A 21,733-nucleotide genomic window follows, 5' to 3' on the forward strand; every position below is an offset into this window, starting at 1 on the left:
GAATATATATAAAACTTCATATTGATATATTTTAAATTTATTCTTTTAAAGAATCAAACAGCATAATTTTTTAATTATTTTTAATATGGTGCAGTCATCATCATAAAAGAATAAAAAGTTGGAATGAGTGATACAAATAAAAACTTGATAAAACAAGTAGAAAATGAAAATATAAAAAAAATTAAAACAATTATTAGGATAAAAGTTATGAACGATATCATTTTAAGTGTCGCCTAAACTACGAGGATTTGTTTGTCGGTATGTCTAACAGCAAGTTGTCCAACAACACCAACCAGGTTTGACTCATATATAAATACACACACATGACGTAAATAATAGTACCAACAAAGAGGCATTGTTCATCTTGTTGTTAGGTGGAATCCATCCAGAGAGTTGGTCTACTATTTACTTGTGTCCTAACTCAACATTGTTCAATGCACACGGTGCTTGCATTTGTGAAGCATTATTTGATGTATATTATACCATTTGCACCTAAACTTTTGTTCGCAATAAATATATATAATTATGATTATTTCATATTTCTGTATAGTCTATAACTACTATTATTATTAATTAATTATAAATTCAAATATTATATTTGTCAAGATATAATTAATTATTGTGTATTTCAAATTTAAACCAGAATCTTATATATATTATATTAAGTAATTAATTAATATTTATATTTTAATAATTTATATTTTTTTATACATAAATTAAAATTATAAAATATTTGTGAAATTATTCACAAGCATTATAGCCAGTTTCACTATTGTGCTTTTCATCAAATATAATGGAATTTCCATAATATACAAGTGATGTGCTTGTGTAGGCATGAAAATTAGTTGACAAATAATAATATTGTACAAACTAAAAGTATATATTGCAAAGACTCGAGACAAGCAAAATTATATAGATATATATATATTTTATATATATAAACTAATGAAATTTACAACTATATAATTGAAATGGTTACTCAATTACAACAGCAGACCAGGTGGAAGCCCATAACAAAAGCAACAGACGTTAAAACTTGTTTAATTTATATTAACAGTTTTTATTTTCTTTTTAATAATATTATTATTATTATTATTATCTTAATTATCTTAATTGACTTTTCGTTTTTTAATTATATTATTATTATTATTTTATATAAATTTTCTTGTATCTTGAGAACTTGAGAGTTAAATTCCGAGAAAATATATATTGAGACAAAATAAAAAAATTTATCTTTGTTATGCGAATACGAAGAAAGGTAAAATATGCGTTTGATATAAATTTTTTTTTTTTTTTTTTTTTTTTTCTGTCAGAGATATCTTTAAAGATAAGCATAACAGTGCAGGCAAAAGCAAGGGTAAAAATAAATAATAAAAAAAATATATATTTAAAGTAGCAGATGAGAATATGCTCTATATCGTTATTGCTCGATTTTATATATAAAGTAATTTTCCAGCATGGGATATGCATCGATTTTTTAACAAAAAAAAAAAAATTAAAAAAAAAAAACAAAAAATTTTATGCAATCATGTAACGTGGAAAAATATTATTTGCATTTTTATTGAACACTGCAGCCTTGTGTTCTTTAATGCTTTTTTTATTCACGTTTTTTTAAATGTATATATTACTAATACACATAAAAATTTTATTTGATTACTTTGAAAAAAAAAAAAAACTATTTTAACCTACATATATAATTAACTATAATAATTTCAAATAAATTTATTCGATTTTAATTGATAAATTTCCAGTTAAATTGTATATATATGTTTGCAATTTTTCCTGGTAATTTTAATCTAATAAAAATATGATTTTTATTGAATTATGAATAAAATAAAATGTATAAAGTACAAAACGGAAGATATATATAAACAGTTTATATGTGTATATAGATATATGCGGATAAATGAAATCGGGTTTGTGAGATAAGACGCCCCATGTGGCATCAATGCATGGCACGAAGCACGAACGCCCCTCAACAGTAAACACCCTCTCTTCCTTTTATTTTTTTCTAGTCCCAATATATATATATATATATATTTATTACTGATAGTTTATGTTTGAGCCCAAGCTGCTACTACTACTACTACTACTACTACTGCTACTACTTCTGCTGCTGCTGCTTATATTCGTATCGGTATGTCTCGCATCACGTCGTTCGCCTTGGGACTTTATTTATCGGTCTGATGGTGTCCCATACTCTTGAAAACCACCATTGCTTTACTCACACATACCAACACTCAAACTCGATAACCACATATAATATTTATCAACACACAAAACACAAGAGGCACCATTTAATTCTCATGTGTGCGATATTAAATTCTTCTCAAATTATATGACAATTAAATTTTTATTTTTTTTTCATTTTTACTTGATCAATGTAATTGATATTAATAAGTTAAATGGTTTATAATAATTAATTACAAATTATGATTGAACGAAAACGCTTATGTTTATATTAAAGTTGTTATTTTGTAGAGTCTAATCTGTCATGAAAATATTTTTTGAAATATTTTGTTTGTTGGTATAATTGTTATGGATATATTCAAAGATGGATTTGATAAATGGATGGTTGACCTGATGGCATACATGTTGTCAATACCAACAAAATACTATTCATGTATTTATAGATGGATAGATCCCATGCTTCCAAGCTTTTAGTATCGATTGTTTGACCTCGTCCATTTTGTAACTTCGAAATAAACTATCCGTTATTTTAACTCTGGACATTATGTATCCATCAAATATTTTTTAAAAAATATTCTTTGATATTTTATGTATAGAAATAAAAGTAATGGATATTTTGAAATAAAAAAATAATAATCAAAAAAAAATGTTGTGTACAAAGAGAGTATATGAAAGATGAGTATGATGCTTTAAAATAAAAAAAAAAAGCTTTTCCTTTTTTTTTTTATTATTATATTTATAATAAAAAATAATAAAAAAAACAATGAAGGGTTTGTAACCCGGTATGTATAGACGCCATAAAAATAATAATTATCTTTCATCATCAGTCTCGTATGTATATATATATGTACCGAGAAAAGATGCGTTCGTTGGCCGGAAAATAAGCAAACCATGAACATGACTGGAAATAAACTTGGTGTATATATATGATGACTCCAAGTGCCGACATGTCGACTCATATATACATAATATATATTTTTATATAAACAAAAACAGAACACATGACATGTAATTTTTTGTTTTTTTTTTTAAATAATTACATAATATATTTTTAAGGCTCAAAATAAATATAATAAAAAAATAATTTTATCAAGTTATTATAAGTTTGTTGTTTTAAGAATTATATGAAGAAAGAAACTTGCTGTTCCGAATGAATGGTTAATAAAAAATATAAATTGAACAGTTTATGAGTTAGTAAAACGATATTACATAAAGATACTAAAAATGTATTGATATAGTATCATATCTATATATATATTGGGCCAAGTCCAGCTACTTGTTGAAGAAGAAATCAACGTGACCACAAATTTCTTAAGAGCTTATAACCCGCAAATATATCTATCTATCTATTATATATATTTTCTGAACTTTGAATGAATTTTATACATTTTACAAAATAATCTACTCAAAAGAATTTTTCAAATAAATATATTTCTCAAGTTCTTTTTTTTTTTTTTATCTAAAAGATACCATAAGAATTTATCTTTTGTATGTATAAGAATTTCATTAAAAAAATCTCATCGTTATCATGAAAAGAGAAGAAAATAAACTTGTAATATATAACTTTGTACAATTAAATTGTAGAGTATTATACGCAATATAACAAACAAAAGATTTACATCAGCCCTAACAAATTGAATAACAGTGAAAATTAAAAGACTTGAAGTTGAATATTAAAATAACTTTGATATACAGTAGTCGGCTATTCACTACAAAACACAGTACTGTATATATGTATATATTTAATATACATTCCATTAGGACTATGACGTAAAGTAGTTTCACAGAAACATTTATATATATATATGTATAGGATTTAAAGCTCATAACTTTGCCGTTTCCTCAGTGCTAGTTTCTCCATTAAATTTGTAATACGTGAAAGCAAGTAAACGCTTATTTCAGAACCAACTTGACCAACCAATGTTCAATTATGTATGGTACCACCAGTAACATATTCGTTTTATAAACATGGCTTGTATAACTCACATACAGCTTTTCAACTTGTATGTTTGTCTTATGTATTTATTTATTTATTTTTTTTTTGTATATAAACTATGGCTGTGAGTTCAATATATTCTGGAAAGATTCTAAATCATCCAACCACTGTGTGAATTATATACATATATGCATGCATCAAGAATAATATACCAACAAGACTTAATCATTATACGATAACCAAGACAACAAGATTTAAAAATACACATATATGATGATGTATATTTTTTAAATTTCAACACTTTTATATCTTGTTTAATCTTTTTTATTTTTTACAAGTAAAGATAGTTGCTGCAGTATACAATATATCTGTCGCATTTAAGCATCTTATTTTTTTATTTATACATTTATTCAAGTCGACCTCTTGTTTTTTTTTTTTCTTTTAATTCTTTATTTAATTTTTGTTACTTTGTCTTACTGCCTCTGCCTCATCCATCGGTACTCGACAAGCGCCACGTAACCTCAGTGTGTAACCGACACAGATACCAATGACAATGTATACAAGGCACTTGCGGATTATGGTGACTAGTGTTGGAACATGTGTTCAAAGTATCGCAAAACGAGGAAAACGACGGACCACGACGACAATAACTATTACTATACTATTAGGACGACAACAACAAAGTAGTGGTGGTGGTAGTAGTGAAGTTGCCAACTCTTGACTCTGTATATATATATTTACCTATGTAGATATACTAATGGTTCTTTGTATATACATGTACCTGCATGTGATGGGTAAATATTTCATGCAGCTGCGCGAAGGATTAAACAGCTTAAGTAGATTAAGGAAGCCTTCTGCAAGCGCGGGAGTTGAGTTCGGTTGAAACTGTCTTTTTTATTTTCAATTTTTTTCTACTTTCATTATATTCTATCTCTCTCGTTACTCGTTATTTTCATTTTATATTATTTTATTTTCAACTATGTAAATTACTCGAGATAGATCATTATTTTTTTTTTGATTGACATGAAAATTGTTGAATTGACGGGGTTATATATAACAAGGTACAAATTGAACCTTGCAAAATCATCACTAATATGATAAAGAAAAAAAAAAAAAAAAATTCGAAATGAAAAGTAGAGGCAATCTGGTGTACTTGAGATAGTCCCACATGCACGTGCGTCGTTATCCCTTGTTAGTTATAACGAGGCAATGTTTTGTCTCCCCAATGACCACCCTGTATACATCTCTTCAAACACAACCCATTGGGTACAATTCGTATAATATACATTTTCAGCTTTCATACAATAATACGCAGGTTTATAAATTAACTCTCGGCGCTCAGTTTCAGTGAATCTTTTGGCTTGTTGGTAGTTTTCTTCATATCCCTGAGGGCTAAAAGCGTCCGTTGCTTCAGTTAGACACGAAAACATCTACATACATATATACATTTTCTATCTAGTATTTTGTAAATAAATATATATACCTGTATATATGTATAAAGGTGTATCTTGATGAGAACCAAGAGTATATATATATTTGATGTTTGTGCACATGCACATGTATACACTGTTGAGGAAGGAGTTGGGAAGCCCGAGAATCCGGAATCATACGTAAGCGGAAAAGCTCGTTCTGCTCTGCTTCACGAATAAGTGCTGATACGACCCTAGCTCAAATATTTTATATCTTATTTTCTACTCATACTGTCATTCATCATGTATATTATGTATATAGATGCAGTACATATACACACATATACTATACAATTTTTTTTACATGAAATTTAAACTTCTGTTAGATAAATTTTTACTTCAAATAAACGGAAAAAATTTCATTAAGCAAACCTTTGGCTACATTCTTGCTGACTGACTGGTTGATTTTTTTTATTCTATTTTTTTAAATATACCTATATATATATTTTTTTTTTATTTCTTTTTAGTAGTTTGTGCTAGTTTTTTTTTTATTTTCGTTTTGTTTAGTTTATTTTTTAAAAAAACGCGCTAGTGCTCTTATGGTGTATGTGCATTGCAGAAGAAGGGAATATGTATAGAGTGAGGGAAATGATTATTTTTCTTTTTTTCATGCGTTTGTTTTTCGCATCGTGGAACCAAGCGACAAAGATATTTTTTTTTTGCTTTTGCTTTTTTTATTTTTATGACGCGTTTGAGAGTAGACGAGAAAAGTTGGCGAACCGTGTGGATATATCCATGCTGATCATTAGACGAGTGAAGAAGAGAAAGAGAAAAGAGGTTGAGGAACTAAAATTTCCACTTGGAAAAGTTGGCAATCTCTGTAACGAGCGGCGACTCTACAGACATAACAAAGAGAGAAAGTATAGAAGTTTAGGTTAAAAAAAAAAAAGTCAAATCACGAAAAATAGAAGAAAAAACAAAACGAAAAATTTTTAGAATAAAAAGAATATGAAAAAAATTAACTGGCAAAAAAATATGTTTTTTTTTTACTACTTCTTCTTCTTCTTTTTGTTCTAGAGAGTAAAGTGGCTAAGATTATTTTAGTGATAGAGTTTAACTATTATGTGCGCGGACTATCTCATTAAAAATTAATTTTTTTTTGTTCTTTTTATTTTGGTTTTTGTCTGTAGATATTTGTAGACAGGTTTTGCTGACAGCAAACTAAATGTTTTTACACAAATAAAAAAAAAAAAATAGTATAATTAAGTGATCTAGTAGTACATGCAGTCAGACATTGATAGTAAATTTTTTTTTTTTTGTATTTCCTTAATTTATTTTTTTGTTCCAACTCTTCAGAATAATTTTTAGCAAGTAATATTTAAATTAACTTTTTACTTATTTTAATATTCATCGAGATACCTAACATGCCCCACATATTATGCCTCCAGCTCTTTCTCATCTTTTTTTATTCGTCGTCTTTTTTTTTTTTCATTAAAATTTTTTTCTTTTTCCCTACTTCCCTTCTAAACTTTACTGTGAAAACTTTGTGCCAGTGTGTTTTAACATTCTCAGCACTTTGCATCGAAAAAATATGCCAACGATGATGCCTCGGGTCGTTGTTGCAAACTGTGCAACGATAACGCTTCGTCTCATTGTGCAAATAAAATAAAAAAATATTATGTATAAATATGAAGAAAAAAAAAACGAAAGTGTCATAAAAATAATCATTAAAAAAAATTATAATAACGGAAAATATTGCTGAGGAAAAAAAGAGACACCGATGAGAATAAGAAAAACAAAAAAATAACAATAACAATATGAATACAAAATGATGAAGTTTCAATGAGCATCAAGCAAGGACATATGGCAAAATAATATGTGAAAAATAAAATCATTTAAAGATTGAAAATAAATAAAATAAAAATTAAATTAAATTAACAAAAAAATACGAAACGAAACAAGAGAGCAACTGAGATAAAAAATATGTGTACATGTCGATCGTTCATACACAAGGCCAAGTTAGTCTCGTTGAACACATGTACATCATGTAAAATTCATATACATATATTTACAGATTACGTAAACGTAACAAATGCTTGAACAATATATCGACACACTCACATTAATATTTAGTATTATTATAATTCATTTAACAAATCATTCAAATGGAAATAATTTGTTAAAATACTTGTTTAATAATACACGTACCTCAAAATCATAATCCAACAAGTCGCACAATCATATTATGCTGATAAAAAAAATATATATATATTCACATTAAAATAAATAAACGATATAAAATTGAAACAACTGTTCACTGTATTTTCAACGAATTTAATATAATTAATACTAATTTATACTAAGTTATTTTTTAAATATAATTCATTTAATTTTTGTTCTTTTTTTAAAAAACAAATTTGACTTGTTAAATTATGTTCATCACGTCATGTCACATTTGATGGCAATTAAAAATCACATTTTATATACGTTTAAATATGAATAATGTTTTTTTTTTTTTTTAAACTACTTTAAAAAATAAAAATAAATAACATGAAATTTATCACTGCTTAAAATGTTTTTGGTTTATTTGAATAATCATTTGACATGAAAAATCATGTTATTCACAAAATTTATTAATATTATTTTTAATTTTTTAAAACTTTTAAAAAAAAAAAATAAAAATAAAAAATATATAAAATAATGAATAAATTGAATGAGATTGTAGCACGCGTTGATGCCGGTTAAAATTTGTAAATATACATATAAATTTATGAGAACTATGTGTTGATTTAAAAAAATAAAATAAAATAATTTATACCACTGAGAAGTGATACAAGCGTCGCGACGGCTTGATGTCGACTGAAGAGAGTCAAGCATTTGAAGTAATGTCTCGCGCCTGTCCGCCCCTCTTTCTCTCTCTTTTTATATTATGGGGCAACCTACAACCACCGACTACCAACAACCTCCACTATCACAACCACCACTACCACCACCTCTACTACTACCCTTTGAAAGGGTAGTCGAAATGTTATTACACAGCGCACAATGGACAACCAAGAGCGCGCATATCACGCTCGAAATCATCACGCCGATTCAAACCCATCAAATAAACCCGCCACACTCGTTTTATTATTTTTTTTTTTTTTTCAAACTTGACCAACCGAATCTCAATTTTTGTTTCAACTTTTTTTTTTTTTTTTTTCATTTTATACATAGACAAAGCCATGTCCATTATTATATAACTTTAATTATAATTATGAATCGCATGTTTGTAAAATTATTTTTATTTTTATTTTATTTTCTTCAACCCTCTCTCTATACATCATATTCAATTGTTTAATTTTGTTATTTTTTAAATTTAAAAAGAATGAAACTGTATGAAAAAAAAAATTAAACAATTCTATTCACTGCAAGTTAAAAATAAAATAATAATTTATATACACTGAGAGAAACATCAATATAAAAATATTGGACATGTTGAACAATAGTTACAAACATTGTTTTATATCAGCATAAAGAATAGAATTGTTTAAAATATTATTGTTTAAAAATTATATATATTTATTTCAATGTTATTTATTTATTTTTTTTTATTAAAAAAAAAAAAATAAATGCATTGTTATTTTGTAACAATATAAGAATAAAAAATAGTAATGAAATATTATAGATTTAGTCTTTAAAATATTTATAATTAAAAAAAAAAATTATTTATAAATTTAATTGGATGATGGTAAATATGAGAATATAAAGGTATTTAAAAAATTTGTAAATAAGGGTAATATAATTTGATTTTTTTTAGGTGATATAATATATATAAACGTACACCTGTTTGAAGAAAATAATTTATGATACGTGGGTGGTAAAAGAGAGAGACGTTTGCCAAGTTATTTTGTCTTGAATTTAAGTTATAGATATAGCTATATTTACATTTTGCAGGGACACTACAAACATCACAAGAAACAAAGTGAAAAAAAGCTGAGACAGAGATAGAAAACAGTGACACGAAGATCTCAAGTGTTCGCTCATTTTCGCTGATGTTCTTTTGAGTGAAGAGCCCAACATGACACTCACATATTAACTTGATATACAATATTGTGTGTATATATATAGCTAATCATATATATATATACATTTTTCGAAACAAATAACGTACAAATATATAGATGATTATTTTTTTTTATCGCCTGTACACGTCCGAACGCGCAAAAAAAAAATATAAAGTTGATGTACGAAATAAAATAGCTAGTAGAAAGTAAAAAAAAAAAAAAAATAGAATAAAAAGTATTATAAAATAAAAGTTTTGATATAAAACAAAACAAAATGAAATAAGATGGAATAAAAAATAAATAAAAAAGCTGAGAGGGTAACGGAGAAAAGAGGAAAAAAAAAACGTCAAGTGGAAAAAGAAGGTCCGGTTGAGCTTAAACAAATTCATCTCACGGCCGTGCTCGAGCTAATTCATTTTTGTTAAACGAGCGGAAAGTCAAAAGTTTTTTTAAGTACATTCCCTCTTGGAAAACTTTTTACAACGCACACCATAAGAACTATACCAAAAGGGCAAAGTATATATAGAAAAAAAACAAAAAAAAAAAAAAAAAATGATATAAGGGATGGGGGTTAATATAAGGACAGTGTGGTTTTGCTGAATTTTACTAAAATTATAATAACAATATATTATTAAAACTATAGAAAAATAAAAGAGAGAAAGAGAGGGTATATGTACATATTTTCAACATGAGCCAATTATTTATTTAACAACTGCCAAGAAGGAAATGAACTCTGGATCTCTAAAACTTGATTACGAAGATCAAGCAGGGAAAATAGCCGAGAATTTTGTCAAAACGACTTTATATCTCGCTTGCGTTCAAAGTCCGGAGAATGAAATTGCACCAATAAATTCATTCCCGTGGACGGAACTTTGTAAATTAATTTGCCTGACTTCCGTCAAACAAACAAACAAACAATAAAAAAAAACCAACAAGAACAACAGCAACAACAATAGCAAAACAACAAATAGAAAAATAGAAAATTCAATATACCACCACAATTAAACTAAAACAACAAAATAAAATTAAATAATATAAAATTAAAAAAAAAAAGAGCAATATAATATATATAAAATTTAAAGATATAAAAAAATAAATAAATAAATAAAAAATATGAAATAAAATATTCTGTATTTGGTTGAAACATCAAGAGACACATTGTCGATGCATCACAGTCGATTGAATAGTGGGAATTTCATGTTGGAATTGAATCGAATATCTTTTGCCTTTTACCCTCTTTTTTATTATCACTATATGGCATATATATTTGTGATTGTACTAGTGTTGAAAATAGTGACTGACTACGATGTGATCACACCAAGACTATATACATGTATAAAAATACGAAGACGACGAAGACGACGACGACAAGTACGACAACCATGTTGGGTGAAAAATATTTTCAAATCATCAACCCAGGAAAAAGAGAGCAAGATGAATAAGAAAAATAAATGTGATAAAAAAGAAAGAAAAAAAAAAATAAAGTAAATTGAAAAGAAGCAAAAAGGAATACATAAAAATTGCATGAAGGAATATAAATTTATATATATATGACTGAGAAAAGATAGAAATAGCGAGTGGGCAAAAAGACAGAAAGCGTAAAAAAAAAAAAATATAGATAAAAGGGCATATATAAAAAAAAAAAAAAGAAAGTGAAATAGACTAAAGGTAAAGTGCACCACGAAGTACTAATCGCATTCTCTGGTACAATTTACATTTAATCAAAGGAAAGGCCCATTTGACCACGCTTCATAGTATTTGCTTACCATTGAAATCACGACTGGCGTGTGCGTTCAACGATGTTGATGGTGGTTGTATTTTGCTCTTTATCTATTATTATCAATTCGTGAATTGAATACGTTAAATATATATAGCTAAACCAATGCACATTTACTGACTTAAATTTTCCATTAATAAAAGATCAATATTATTCAATAGTTGATGTCGTTTTTTTTTTTCTATTTTTTTAAATTAAAACAAAAAAAAAAAAAAAAGGGAAAAATAATTCTATAGTTCACTCTGTGTTTTATATCAGATTTTTGCATGCATCACAACGTTTCTCGATATAATCTTATCCACTCATTGTGATTCAGTGTTATTTGAAAATATTGAAATCCCATAGATTTTGATAAATATCATATACATATTACACATGCACACACAAAGTATCGATTGAGAATGGCAAAGAAGCCGATACATTGTATGCCAATATATATACATATATATGTAGATAGGCATTAGAAGAGTATAGAGAGATAGAAGGATATTTGAAAAGAGCCTTGGTATACCCGTTGGCCACCTCGACATAGTAAATCTGTCCGATAAAATAGCATTCGGGCCATTAACTAATCCTCCAGGGATAAAACGGAGTTGCGGCCCTGTGTGTGCATCCCTTTAACTCCCTCTCATCACAACTTCTCTCATTCTCTTCTTCATTTACAACCCCTTTATTCCACCCTCTGTACTCTACTGACAATCCTATCTCATCCTTTTTTTTTTTTTTGAAGCAAACTAGTACCCTCACACTCTTTATTTTCTCACGCAATGTCTGTGTCTATCTCTTAATATATATCTCTATTTAGTTTTTCTCTTTCAACAACGTTGATATTGATACATGTATATATTTATCATGGTTTGTGTGAATATATACTGAAAGCAACAGCATTATAAACGAGGGAGATTTCATAGTCTGACCAATTGATTGGCACCAAAACTCATTGAGTTTCTAACAAATCAAGTTCTCTCTATATACTTATTGCAATATATAGAGGTATATATTGTTGCTTCTTGGGCTTGTGGGCTCTTGACGACGTTGAACGCTTTCGTTGATTAGAATTGAGTAACATGAAACCCCCATCTAACTGACTAATGGCACCAACATTGTGCCAGTCTATTTACTGTGATCTCACATTTGAATTCTATCTATTTGCACTACGTGTTATCTATCTATCTATCTATCTATCTATATATTTATACCACCATCGAGTTGGGCAATTATTTACTATTATTTTAGGATTAAATAAATTCGTATATATATGTATGCGTATATATTTTATACTGCCTGATTTTAACGAAAAAAAAAAAACATTTTTAATAAAAAAAATTAACCAATATTTTATAGGTCAATTTAATTTAATTTTTTAAATAGCTTTTAGGTAATATTAAAAATAAAATAATATGCAATATTGATTGTATAATTGAGGATAACTTGAATAATTAAAAATTGAATTTTTATGGCTCATAATAAAATATTTATAATTTTATAAAATATCAGATTTCTTTTTTCCTCATATGTAGTCCGATAAAATTAATTTATTTTTAAATTAAATAAAAAAATTATTTAATAAAAATTAAAAATAGTAGAAAATAAAATTATCAACTTTACGTAAATTTAATTAAATATTTAAAAAGTTTAACAAACTGACTGTTAGTCATAAAAAAATTTAAATAAAAAAATAAACTTTTTTAAAGAAAAATCAAATATTCACGTAAATGAATAATTAATTATTAATTACACAAAAATATGAAAAAAAATTAAAAAAAACCTTTTAACTTTGAATATCTATGACATTGAAAAAGTTTAACTGACTTTATGTAATTAAAAAAAATAAATAAATATCATAATTTATCTGACAATTTTAATAACGACAAAACAGTGTAGTTTATTTTTCAAGTAAATGCTTTTGAAAGCTACTTATAACAGTAGCCAGACTAATGTACTTAATTTTATGATAAGGCAACTACTAACAACCAAAGCAGTAATGCTCAAATGACTTATTAAATATTGCATTTTGTGGATGGGATTTAAACTATAACTTGAGCACATAGATATCGAGAATCAATAAAATTGTACATGTAATAATTGAGAGCTCGAATTTAGCATAAAATAGTCATTGTTTAATATATTACCTGGTGAACCTATTTTTCCATATTTAATTATTTATCCAGCATTAAATAATCACGAGTTTTCCATGAATCACGAGACTCATTATGGCCATATAATTTAATATAAACAGTAAACACCCACAACATCGAAACATTATCAATACTCGATTTTTGTTCAACAAGAAAAATCAATAATCAATAAAATATTTTATCAATCAAATAAATTTACCCTATTCTATTCTTCTTGAATTAAAATTCACATATGTAATGATATAATATTTTTAAAATTAATTTGTTGTGCAGTATGTTGGTGTTGTCAACTCGACACACACACAAACATATGCAGACGAACACAAACACTGACCATATGACAACATCACAAACAAAGATTTATGATAATAATTTCATGCAAAATATTGAAAATATATATGATGAAAATAATAGTACATACTTTAAGTTGAAGTAGTCTAAGACACAACACTTTTAACATCAAACAGACAGCAGCATCATTTGGATTTTCATTTGACCAGCTCCTAAAAATAATAATTCACTTGAGTTATTTATTTGACATTTTTACACCAGCATAACCTTCTTTTAGATAAATATATTATTAAAATTAATTTATATTTATTATGAATTATATAAAAATAATTATGATGATGATAAATGTACAAATGCATGGATGATGTTTGTCAACAGACGTACAAGGTTGTACACCAAACTAACATCATTCACTTGAAATTTATAATTATTTTATCCAAAAAAAAAATTAAAAAATATCATTGAAATAAATAAGTAAATATAAAACGATATAATAATACTCACATTACGTTAAAATATAGTAAAGGATCCCAATGGTGAATTGATGGCATCATTGGTAATTTATCCAACCTCTGAAAAAAAAAACAAACAAAGTTACACTTTAATAATTATCACAGTTATCATTTTACACAATTTTAATATTTTTTTAGATGTTTGTTTTGTTATTTTAATTATTTCGTACAATTATATAAAAATGATAAAACCTTGAAGATTTATTGTCACTCTGGGAGCTCTGATGTTGTTGACACAGCTGTCGATTTTTTTTTATTTATTTTTTTTTTGATGCGTCATATGTGTGTGAGATTATGTAATGGCGGACTTTACCGTTAACCATGGAGTTTTATAAGGAGGGTAATCTGTGACGTCACACTGTGTATTGTTTATTTTGTTGATTTCACGGAATGGAGCAAAGTCAGTACATTTTTCTGCCAGTGATGACGCGATCCGAAGTCAACATGGTTTACATTTTCATGGCTCGTTGTATAATTCAACTGTAATACATTATTTATTTCAAAAAAATTAAGCAATATTTTATTGTGGGTACTATAGGTAAATTAATTAAAAATGAAATTTTATTGTAGACATTTTAAATAAATTTATTTCATTACATGATGCAAATGTTGATTTAAAATAATAATAGTCAATTGAAGTTTAAAAATATAAAAATAGACAATTATTGAGGATGAATATCAAATGCGTGTTGTACAAAATTTACAAAATGTTTATGATAGCATTAATGCATAAAAACCAGAAACCAAGTTTTTTAGATAAATTAGTTGAAAAGAAAAGACAAAAACCACCAGAGGGTTTGTATTGTATGGTGCTGATGATGGAAAACCATGTTGATGGATCTCTTTATGATTGTTGTATAAGGTAATTTATTACAATTATTTTAATAATAATATAAATAAATAATTAATCAATATCATTGTTTACAGATTGAGAAAAAGGAACGTACATTTTATTTATTCATAGATGTACATGGAAAAATTCATCAACTTAAAAAAACAATAAAACCTGATTATAGTAGCACAGAACTTCAACCATTTGATCCAATACCACCAGTTGTTGATATGATTATTGAAAAATCATGGCTTTTATGCTTTGATAAATTTCGGACAAGATAAAATTGAATTTATAAAAATCCATGATGAATTAAAAACATTAAATTTAATATTTGATAATCATATGTGACTGATGTTGCTGGTATTTTAATAAAAAAAAATACCAAAGGCAAGCAGGAGGATAAGGAAAAGATGAAGCTGAGAAATTAATGCAGCCAAAAGAATTATGTGGTAAGCAACATCAATTCCTCAGCTCCATTTTTTCTTTGGCTACTGCTTGTTCTTAGTATTTTAATTTATTATAATGTATTAATTCAATTTTATTTGTTAAATAAATGAAAAAAATTCCAAGGACAAGCAGTGACCAAAGAAATAATCGAGCAAAAGAATTAATGCAGCCAGAAAAATTATTGGATAAGCAGCATTAATTTCTTAGCTCCATTTTTTCCTTGTCCACTGCTTGTCTTTGGTATTTTTTTTATTTAGTAAACAAATAAAATTATAGCAGTATATTTTAATAAAAAGTTATGCAAGTAATAAAAAGTTCTGTGCTACTATTTATTGTTTTTTACGTTTTGTTGTTTTTTTAAGTTGATGAATTTTTCCATGTACATCTAGCATGAATAAATAAAAATGTACACGTTTCTTTTCCTCAATCTGTAAACAATGATATTTATTAATTATTTATTTATATTATTATTTAAAAAATTGTAATAAATTACCTTATACAACAATCATAAAAGAGATCCATCAACATGGTTTTTCCAATATCACCATCAGCACCATACAAATACAAACCCTCTGGTGGTTTTTTTGTCTTTTTTTCTTTTCCAACTAATTTATTTAAAAAACTTGGTTTTTCTGCTTTTTATGCATTAATGCCATCATAAACATTTTGTACAACACGCATTTGATATTCATCCTCAATAAGTTGTTTATTTTTTATATTTTTTTTAAAAACTTCAATTAGACTATTATTATTTCTTATGTCAACTTTGGCATCACATGTAATCGAAATAAAATTTATTTGGAATAATCTTTTTAATAAAAAATTATCTATTTAACATTAAATTTTCCTTAGCCATTGCTTACCCTTGGTATTGTTTTTTATTAAAATGTATTGCTTCAATTTCATTTGTTAAATAAATAATGTATATTATTGAGTTGGATTATTTTTTTACAACATAAAGGAATACTCTAACTGAGCCACACAAATAAAAAAAAATGTAAACAAAAATACCATGTGACTTCGGATCTTGATGAGACTAGCGCCGTCACTGGCGATAATGTGTACTGACTTGCTCCATTCTGTGAGCTTCAGTGAAATTCGAGAGATTACCCTCCTTATACACCTCCATGACCGTTAACAAATTTCGCAATTTTAATTTGTCCCAAAGATGGCGTGGCTGCGCATAATGGAAAGACCGCGCAAATTAATTTCAATTTTGAAAAAATTATTTAAAAAAATCAAATAGATTATTAAAATAAAAAAATAAATTTTAAAAACATTTTTTAATGTGAAAAGAGACAAAAAAAATTGATAAATAATTTTTATTGTTTCTTTTAATTAATTCACTTGTATTTAAATATTTATTTTTTTTCGTTGCATGTAAATAAAAAATTAAAAATAATCAATTGGTTTGGTAAATTCAATTTTAATTAATTTAAATGTGTTTATTATTTTATTGTCAATTACTATTGTGGTTATATTAATTCCACGTATGATAAAATTATATAAAACATAATAAGATTAAAATGAGTCAGATCGATTGAGCTCTATTCTGGATTTTCTTGATACCAAGGCAACGAATAATTAAACATGCCTCAGGTCGCAAATTATTTATTAATCGAGAGATAAGTAAAGCTAGGCTTAATACTATATATATAATAAATAATTAAATAATTTATAAAAAGATTAATTATTAGCAAAAAAAAAAAGAATAAAACCTAAATTATATTTAAAGTTATAAGCTATCTTACCAGTGAATAATTTTTAAAAAAAATGAAAAGCTTTTATCGCTCAAGATATATTTTAATAAAATTATATTTGAAAAATTGAATTAACATTTATTATTAAAAAATGGATCGATAGAATATTTTTAAAACTCAACTATCCATAAAAATAATATGAATGAAAATTCAAAGAAAAAAAAAAAAAAAAGTTTTTCAAAGTATAAATTCTTTATTTTGAAGTTTTATATATTTTATTATTTTTTTACTTTATTTATATATAGTGTAGTGTACTGTCAAGTCAGTTGAAATTTTTATATATTATTATTTGACAAAATCTTTTGTGAAATTGATCAATAAAAATATATTGACTCGGAAGTATTTCATTTTTTTTTTTTTTTACAATTTTATTTCTCAATAAAGACATTCCAGTATATGTATTTTATTAGATATATACATTGGATACTATGTTGCAAGTTTTACCACCACAAAACAGCAAACTTCAAGATCACACGCGGTAAGCCTCAAGAGCCCAATGTAGATTTAAGGGATCTGCAGAGTGGCTATATGGACCCATCTGTACGATAGTTTCTTGTTGACTTTTATATGACACACACATACAACTTACAAGCTAAACAATTAAATTAAATAATGCGCATTTCTTAAGTATAGTATATGAATACTAAATTTGTTGCATTTATTTTTTTTTTTTTTCTTTTGAATGCTTAATTTTCACCTTTAGTGAAAACAACCACACACGAAAACCTATTTATTCATCTAAAAAGCAAACGATAAAAAAAAAAAAAAAAAAATGCATATACATATAAGGCTATTGAAGAATAGTTTGTACTTTTGAGATGATGATACTCGTAAAAAAGCTCAATGCTCAACTTGCATGCAAATCTATATCAGCATTTACATATATTTTTTTTTTTTCTACCAGTTTTTTTTTTTACAAAAAATTTAAATATTAAAAAAAAAAAAAAAACGCTATGCTTTAAAAGTCATACATAATCTATTTTCGTTTCACAAACATTTTTTTTTTTTTTTTTTCTTTTATAAAAAACACTGTAAAAAAAATCAAAGTAAAAAATTTGCAATTGATCAACGCGTCGTGTGGTATATATATTATTTAAAAAAAATATACTTTCAGTACATTAACGTTGAGTTTAACTGTCTATTTGAATAAAGCATGTCGTGATCGTTCAGCAAAATGCATGATATAGGTATATAACATTAAACAAATACCCATTGCATTTATGCATTCTTAAAATAATCTAATAAAAGCATCAGCATGCATACAAACATGCATATATATTTATGTGAATATGTATATATGTGCATATAAATTTCTTATCTACCTGAGCTTTTAAAATTTATCATAATATATTTCATTTTTTATCTTAAAAATTTTTTTACAATATATATATATTTCTTCATGAACTGTTGTGGTTAAGAACCGACTTCATAAAGCATATAACTTTAGGATTACATAGACACCTTTATACATATATAGGTATATATTTAAATTATGTATTATGTATATAGATATATATTCTCAAGACTTGAATTTCGTGTGACCATGTCGTATCAATACACCTGCACATCCTTATGAATTTAATTAACTTGAATAATATTATTTAAGCTCAAAATTCCAGCTTAAATACTTTGAGAAAGGGTATTTCAATAAAATAAAACAACCAACATTGTTTGCTATACAAAAGCATACACAAATACTCTGTCGTTCTCTATGGACATGGGTTCTTGTTAATTAATTATTACCACACAGCGTTTATTACTCGAGATATATTAATTATTATTATTTTCATAATATCATTATTGACAATCATATTGTCTCTTGAATCATATTTTTGTTATTTATCATGTTAAATAACTTCATCAACTTTCAATAAACTAAATTATATATAATAAAAGTTTAAAATAATTTAAAATATCAACAATATTGCAGTGAAAGTTGCGAATTACCTTAATTATTAATTATAAAATTCATTTGTTGTATATAAATTTTAGAATGATATATATTTATCATGTTATGGAAATAAATGATGAGTGACAAAGAAATGGTTTATGAGGGCTAACCAAGATGATGCCAGAATTTTTTGCATTATGAGTATAAGGTTAAAAATCAAGACAGAAAGAGAAAGACTAAAGATTATAATATATATTTAGTTGATGGGTTAGAAAGAAAAGAAATTATATGAGGTGAGTAAAATAGAGTGTGAGTGAGGCAATGAGAGAGGGTGGAAAAAGGGACCAGTTGAAAATCGGGGTGTCGGCAACAGCTGTGAAATGTTTATGAAGGCTCGACTAATTTATCACACCCTCACATTTCCGAGGACTGTAGGATAGATGCACATAAATTCTGGGTGAACTGACTTGTAAACGCACCAAGTGTGAAAAGTGACTTTATCGCAAATTTAAAATTTTTGAACCCTCCTACCATATCTGCATCAAACATGCAAAATTCATGTCATTAGTCATGTTGTTAATCAAGACAAACTACCTGCGTATCAAACAATATTTTTTCATTTTTATTTTATTTTTATTACTTTATTCATTCCTTTTTTTTTTTTTTCAATTTTATTTCTACTCAGTCAACAGATTGATCAATAATTAATTTTTTTTTCAATTCTATTTAGTATATAAAAATAAAAAAAAAAATCTAAAAGTATATAAATAATACGAAATAGTGTATTTTGGTCAATCTTGTGTTCTTGTCACCTTACTTTTTTTTTCTTATTTTATTTATTTTTCCCTTGTCTCAATTTCTTGGTAGACATACACTATTCCCCCTCAATTCTCTTACTTTTACTTCTATTTCCCCAGAGAAAAGAAAAAGACTAATGGGCTTTGTACGTTTGAGTGACGGCAGGTGAACGACTTTGAAAAGTCTGGGCAAGACTAAAACTCAACATATATAAACTTAAAAACAAAAAAATAAATAAATAAACAAACAGTCACATATGAGACAATAAAACTTAAACAATAATAATAAAAATAATAATAATAAATATAAACGATCAAAGTAGAACAACATTGACTTGAGCCAAAAATGACTAGACACAAAGCTGTACAAGATGAAATCTGATATATTTTTTTTCTTTTTTTTGCATCTGCTTCAACTGATTTATCATTACTATTATTATTATTGTTATTTTTATATATTTATTTTATTATTTTGCGTGACACAATATGAAACATGCTAAATCCGGATAAACTGACATTGACGATAATAAGAAAATACAATATTGAAGGATAATATTTCAATAAAATGTATATTATACTTTATAAAGAAATATAATAAATCTTAATATAATATATTGTTATTATTAAAATAAAAATGAATATAAATTTTTTTCAAATAAAAAAACCAAGATTTTTATCTGCCCTATTTTCAACAAACTTTTATAGTTCAAGAAAAAAAAAACAATTAAACTTTCAGTAAGATAATTCAATTAAACCAAATAAGTAAAAAAAAAAATAATAAATTTTGTGAAAATTAATTTAATGATTAAACATTGTTGAAAAATAAAAAAATATTAAATTAATCATTTTGAGATTTATATATATGCATAACTTGGCTCTGTATTGTACTGACATAATATTGCAATACATATATTTAACGTGGGCAATTGTAGATGTAAGCAAGTTCTACATTCTCAGCACATATTGGCTGCGTGTGTCACCATGCTCACTGAAGATTTATTCCTTGCGTATATGTCAACTAGACTGGGGTCGTAATCGTTAGTCACTGGTGTATACACATGCACATACACTTAGCATTACATATGTATTTATATTAAGTGCATATGCACTGCAATGTGGTCAACTCATGACCAGTAATGTATCGAATATGCCTACACGGTATATAAAATCAACGCCAAAATTTATTTTCACATTTATCGTTATGTCAGAAATTTAATGAATAAATCGATTAAATTTCTTGAGCATGATTTAAAAACCATATAATGCCAAGATTACTTGAATTATGTCACTTACTGCACATATGCTTTCGTACATTGTACGCAGTCAAACTTTAATTGTTTTTGAAATTAAAAAAAAGAAATTATTATTCATGCTGATTAGAAAAGTAAATTTTTTAATTAATACAAGCACATTTGCGCGCTACGCGCGCCTGTATCTGTACCTTCTAAAAGGTTCATTGTTCATTGATTTTATAAACACAAGTATTATCATAAAAAAAAAATAGAATGAATAAATTGACGAAAAATTTTTTTAATTTATTTATTTACACATAAATCAAACATAATTCACACGTTTTTTTTAGTCTAATAACATCGAGATTGAATGTTTACTGAAAAAGTTGTGCTACCTTAATATGTCAATTTTAAAAAAAAATATAAAAAATATTTTAAAAAATTTTGTTTTTGAAGTATTTCTTCAAACATA

The 21,733-nt window shown here is 26.1% G+C and overlaps 1 protein-coding gene across 11 annotated transcripts in view; it reads right to left on the minus strand.

The window, feature by feature from the left end:
• The window catches only part of LOC122861210 (CUGBP Elav-like family member 2), an 83,857-nt gene extending 75,461 nt beyond the window's left edge, over window positions 1-8,396 (minus strand). For all 11 annotated transcript variants that reach the window (XM_044165454.1, XM_044165447.1, XM_044165452.1 and 8 more), the window contains exon 1: window positions 7,744-8,396. The gene's annotated coding sequence lies outside the window, so the exon portion shown is untranslated. The remainder of the gene's footprint in view (window positions 1-7,743) is intronic.
• Between the last annotated feature and the right edge of the window lie 13,337 nt (window positions 8,397-21,733).

Source organism: Aphidius gifuensis, linkage group LG1 (genome assembly GCF_014905175.1).
Source record: "Aphidius gifuensis isolate YNYX2018 linkage group LG1, ASM1490517v1, whole genome shotgun sequence".
In the NCBI taxonomy this organism is placed as follows: Eukaryota; Metazoa; Arthropoda; class Insecta; order Hymenoptera; family Braconidae; genus Aphidius; species Aphidius gifuensis.